This window comes from Lolium rigidum, chromosome 7, assembly GCF_022539505.1.
Source record: "Lolium rigidum isolate FL_2022 chromosome 7, APGP_CSIRO_Lrig_0.1, whole genome shotgun sequence".
Taxonomy (NCBI): Eukaryota; Viridiplantae; Streptophyta; class Magnoliopsida; order Poales; family Poaceae; genus Lolium; species Lolium rigidum.
The window spans coordinates 27,886,944-27,893,350 of NC_061514.1; positions in this window are offsets into that span (position 1 = coordinate 27,886,944).

Sequence of the window (6,407 nt, forward strand, 5' to 3'; positions counted from 1 at the left end):
AAGATCTTCATCCCCGCTGGTCAAGGACTGGTCGTCTTCGGACCAGATGGAGGAGGCGTGGTCTTCCTGGTCCCATTCTTCTGGGGCGCGGATGTCCTCCGGCGTCTCGCGGGAGGAGGAAGACCCGTAGGAAAGATCGGAGGAGGAGGAGGAGGAAGAAGACATGGTGGCACAGGAGGTTTTTTGGGTGCTAATGCGAGGAAGATGAAGGAGGAGCAAACTGTTTAGAACGGTTAAATAAAAGGGATATGAGGGAGATTCAATGCCACAGCAGTTTCCGAGGAGATGGTGCCCAACAGAAAAATTTCGCAGGCCACGTGGAGAAGTGGAGAGGGCAAGGCATCATGATGAAGGATTCTGCGGCGGGTTCTGCTCTGCCACGACATGACCCGACGAAAGAAAGCGTAATGATTTTGGAAATGTCATTTCCAAAACCAGGGGGGTATGTGTTATCACCAGAATTTGACCGGATCAGAGGTGGGCCGCGATTAAGATGGGCTTGAAGAATATATATAGAAGAAATACGTGAATCGGCCTTACATGCAAAGTTTGGGCTAGTTTGCCCGTGTATCTGTACCATAGTAGGATACATGTCGGTTAGGAGTTAGAGTTTTACCCGTGCACGGTTAGGTGCACGCTTGAATTAGGAAGTCCCCTGGACTATAAATATGTATTTAGGGTTTATGGAATAAACAACAACCAACGTTCAACACAATCAATCTCGGCGCATCGCTAACTCCTTCGTCTCGAGGGTTTCTCCCGGTAAGCACCATGCTGCCTAGATCGCATCTTGCGATCTAGGCAGCACTAAGCTTATTACGTTGTTCATGCGTTGCTCGTGCTTCGAAGCCTTTTTGATGGCGAGCAACGTAGTTATCTTAGATGTGTTAGGGTTAGCATTGTTCTTCGTATCATATGCTGTCGTAGTGCAACCCTTATACATCTAGCCGCCCTTACACCTATCTTAGGTGTAGGGGCGGCACCCCGCTTGATCATTGTTTAGTAGATCCGATCCGTTACGGTTGCTCCTTGTTCTTCAAGGATTAGTTTAACATCCGCAATAGTTAGGCCTTACAAAGGGTTGGAGGATCCAGCGGCGTGTAGGGTGTAGTTTGCTAGCCCTAGACAGGATGTTCCGGGGATCAACCTCGTGTTGGTTTTTAGGCCCTGTCTAGGATCGGCTTACGATCACCGTACGCGAGCGCGAGGCCCAATCGTGAGTAGGATGATCCGATTATGCGGTGAAACCCTAAATCGTCGTAGATCGCTTTAGCTTTATCTTGATCAAGCAGGACCACCATATATTCGTACACCTCGTACGAATCATGGGTGGATCGGCTCTTTGAGCCGATTCACAGGACAACTCTGAGAGCTGATCGAGGCTCGTATTTAACGTTTACGTGTATGCCATGCAGGAAACTAAGCGAGGCATCATCCAACACCTTCCCGACCGGTATAGGTCAGGTGGCACGCCCTTGCGACAACATCGGACGTGTGACCAGAAGGCTTTGCGGGCCGTCGCTCTGAGGGACTGGGGCCAGCCGCAACCCTAGTTGTTCCCGGCTCTACGGTGTTGCCAGTCGCTGCCCGCCGGTGGGTTTCTGACCGCAACAGAGGCCCATGAAGACACTCGATGACACGGTGGGCTGCTACGTCGGTGCCGAAGAAGATTCCTTGAAGGACAAGACGAAGAAACGAATCAAGCAAGGAAAGTCTAGAACTAGGACCTTTTTCTAACCTAGTCGTACCTGGACAGATCTCTCGAGACCTGGCTCCCTATATAAGGGCCAGGAGAGGGGCTGCCGAGGGACACAATCAATCTTAGCAACTTTAGCCACCAGAAGTCTAGAGCTAGTGTTTCATAGCACTTAGCCTCTCGACGAGATCACAGCCGAAACCTTCGGCACCCCATTGTAACCCGATATTTTCATAATCAAGATCAGACATGCAGGACGTAAGGGTTTTACCTCATTGAGGGCCCCGAACCTGGGTAAATCGCTCTCCCCGCTTGTTTGATAACCGATGTCTCGTGTCAGCCTACAGGATTCCATCTACCCTAAGCCCCAAACTGAGGGCATTGCCGAGGAGTACCCTCGACAGCGGGCTTCCTGGACGACATGGACTTCCCCTTTGACTGTCCACCGGTGCGTCGTCGTCGAACACGGCAGCCGCCGGCGCCTGCACAGGACGATCACGACGACGACAGTGATGGCGACGAGGACTACATCGAGGTGCTAGCATACCACAACGAGGAGGCCAAGGACGACAGCGACGACTACGTCGCGTGCATTTTCCAGGAATGGCAGTTGGCCATGGCAGAGGACCGGAAGTTTGAGTACCCGGACAACATGACGGACGACGAGATCGCGAGGCTCATCGTCCTCATCTCGGAGAAGCCCTACGACTGGCGCTCTAGGACTCGGCCACGCCACCGGTTCAACCGCCACCTCCACCTCCGCCGTACAACCCGTGGGGGGATCCACCTCCGACGTGGGTTGCTCCACCTCCACCACCGCCGGCGGCACCGGCGTATGTTCTGCCGCTTCCCAACTGGCAGTGGGTGGTACCGGAGCTCGTCATGATCGACAACGACGATGAGAACCAGTAGGCGCATGCATTCTTAGGGTTTTTATTTTCCTTTCTTTTACTATGTAAATTATGTTTTCATGTTATAAAAATGCAAAATCAAAAAAAATGCGGCGTGCCGCAGGAGTCACCCCCGAAGCAAACGGATGCGCGGTAGATTTCGACCATTTGAACCAACGCAAACGGATGCATGCGGACATTTTCATCGTCCGAAATACATCGCCTCGTTGAAAATCGCCCCAGCCTTTTGTGGCCGCATGCTAGCCCAAAGAAAACACACAAAAAGAGCTGCCACGGCATGCATGAGCTGATCCACGATAGATGGCTAAAGCTGCAAAAGGAAGGCAGTCGTATGTACATGCAGTAGCTAAGCTACATAGCTAGTCCATGCCCAAGACAACTAGTTAATTTTGGCAAGGGACGGGTCCTGCCGCCACACTCAGTGGAGGCATCCTCCACATCACCCTGCCGATCCTAACGTGCCGCCAAAGGCTGTGGCGGCATGTGCCACGTGTCACTTGGGGGCGCTGCCGCCACGGAGAAGATGGTCTTTTTTGTCAATTACTCTTATAGGTGGTCCTTTTTGTCAATAAATTGAGCATGGTGGTCTCTTTTGCCAAAAATTCTAGTCAATGATGTGTTGGCCATGGGATCTCATTTTCATCTCTACTATCGTGCAAATCATCTCTTTTTTTCTCTCTTGTGCTATTGCAAGAACTACATGAGTTGTCTTGGTGCCTGTGGGGGCTAATAGTTGCCCTTCGAATAGGTGGCAGGCTCTGGCCTGGTTATAAGCCTATATGCATGGAGATAGGAATTTTTTACTCTGTTAATGGCTGCTATCTTCTTGTCCATTTGGATTACCAGGATAACCTTTCATGGCTATGTGCTTAAGAATCCCGCTACAATAGTATGCAATGTGTGTTCTTTCTTAATTATTAGGCAAGGCTATACGATGAGGCTGATGCTGGGAAGATCGAGCAGGGGGCGAAACTGCTGATGAACAAGGTGATGCATCTGACCCAGAACATCAACGCAAGTGATGCTGCACTGCATCTCAGGATGGTTCCAATGTTCTGATGATTCAAGCTCCTTGACGCTGATGCTCTTTAGTTTCCTGGCTGTTGTGTGGTTCTGGTGTTTGAACTTGAAATAACTAAACTCTGTGGATGCGTTGTTCTGAACTTCTCGTTAGATGTTGTTGTAGTGCTGTCAGGTTTTTGTCCCGTAATGGATGCTCGATTTTGAGCATCTATCAGCGGGTTTCCTGATGGTACGAGGGCGGCCTCTTTCCCGTTCCCTTTTTGCTACGTGAGTGTGTTTAGCTGAACTCTTGTATTTCCGTTATGTCACAGTAATGAAAAGAGGTAGCCCGTTTTAAAAAAAATCTCTACTATCGTGCAAACTTCAACATATTACATCAGACTGCATCATCTTGACAAAAAAATCTGGTGTGATCAAGTCTGTAAAATAGTAAATAATTCACGACACCCGGTTCTTTGTAGATAGCCATTGACGTGGCCGCTCGATCCGCACAACATTATTACAATCTAAAAGTGGACATGTAATTAGAGTCGAGCCATGACTAGGTTCGACTCGTTCAAGCTCGCTCAGCTAACAAGCTTCCGGCTTGATCCATACAACTAACAAAATAAAAACTCACGAGTTTGTTTTGTCTACCTCGACTAAAATGTTTCCTTGCAGTACCATACGTGTCCTAAATATTTGGCTATATCTGCTGCAATAATCGATACAATCAATGACATGATGCAACATCATCGGTGAGAGCATATTATGTTGGCTTATTTTTGCGAGTATGCATGCTATATTGGCTTGAAGGACAATGCTGCCTCTATCTTTACAAAGCTAAACGATTACCCGGTAAACTCCAACACGTTTATCGATTAAAACTGGAACTCACTTAGCCTTGTTTTACTGGGAGTTCTGAGTTTCGAGTTTTAGTTCCAAGGTATGATTTCAAATGGTACATGTGGTGCGAAAGTTGCAGCATGTACCAGCGCGAGATGACTTACGAGTTGCGGGGAGAAAATTGCCGAGTGCTACCGGGAATGGGATCAGTACACAATGTATCCAGATTCATCCCCTCACTTTGGATATAAATACTTACTCCTGCTTGTACTATTATTGATTATATATTGATTACAAGGTTTAACTGGCCGGATTAGGCTTATTGTCAAGCGTTGTGGGTTTTGTTTGTCTTATTGGTTTTCCCTACTTCTCTCGTCCTGCGCTACCTTATAAGTTTGGTGGCGCATGGATTATATGATAACCCGAGTCGGTACAGGCATCGAAGTCCTAATACGGGTCGACCTATGTTACTTATATTCTATGGCAAGTCACCACGGTGTCTTGGTCGCTAACTCCCTCAAACTGACTTAGCATGAGGCGGCCCAAGTCTCTTCTCGTGCAAGCCTAGCTAGGAAGTGCTCATTAGTAGGCAACAAATCTCCCTTATCATCGGGGCCGGCTTCACCATGAGACTACCATGAGACTACCTGTATGGTATTCCTACATCAGTATACCCAAATTTGTTTCTCAAAGTTTCTAGTCAAATCTAATGTAAATACTAAATTTTGGTTAAAAGATATTATCCATTTACGTTTTGTTTTGAAAATCCTAACATGTAATGAAAGATTTTATGATAACTTTGTTGAAGACGTTGGCTGGAATAAAGCGGAATACATAAGCTTGCCGTACTTCCTTCGGCTCTAAATATTTATTGCGGAGTAAGACAGATTATCTATTTAACCTAAGAAATAGTACTAGACAAACAAAAAAATAATATTGATAAATTGTAAACAAACATAGCACCCCTGGAGAACAAGACCGCACATTGGCATATGTGTAAGGCTGGTGCCAACGCAGGCTATAGCGCGGGCGATACCGCCCGCAGCAAGGCGATAGCGGGGCGGTAGACGGGCGAGACGGTAGCGGCGGGTGGTGGTTCCACCGCCCGGCGGTAGGGGTGGTACCGCCCGCCTATAGCCCGCGTTGGAGGCGAGAGCGGGGCGAGAAGGAGGCGATAGCGGTGCTAGTGGGGGCGGTAGGGAGGCGGTAGGGAGGAGAGAGAAGTGAGAGCTGACATTATAGCCCGTGCACTGGCACCGTAGGATGAGAGTGAGGTGAGAGTGGGATGATAGTGAGGATAAAAGCTGACGTGGCGAGGCTATAACGGGTGATGCATTGGCACCAGCCTAACACGTGTGGGTCAGGAATCGATTCGTGTGCACGTGAGGATGCAGCGAAGCGGCCATCAGGTGCGGCTATCTCGATCAGTTCGTGTTGCCTGTTACGGTGTAAACGGAGGTTGAGTGTGTTGCCAGAAGACTAGCTACGACCAGCAGCAGGAGTACAAGACTGAATACAGGAATGACACTTTCGGCAAAACCCCCTTGACAGTGGAGACATCGCACAGAATCATATTGTCGATCTACTGATGATGAATGCTAGCTTGGCCTGTTTACATTCTCTGGAATTGGGGTTAAACCAGAGCTCAGAAAAGAAAAATTAAGATCGTCAGCGCAGGACGATCGGAAACGTAAACGTGCGCGCGGCAGCAACTTGTCCTAAAATGTTTTTTGAAAAGTGACGATCTGGAGAAAAGACAAAATATAAAAGCGCCAACAAAATCAGTTCAGATGACATGAACAGTTAATTATTAGCCAACAATTATGCATGTATAGAAAAGGAAGTGTCCTACCGACCAACGTTTGAAGCGACGGCGACGTATGGAGTTGCTGATCGGTACCCGTGGCCGCATGCATGATTGGTTTGCTCCTAAACAATGGTGCTCATCATGA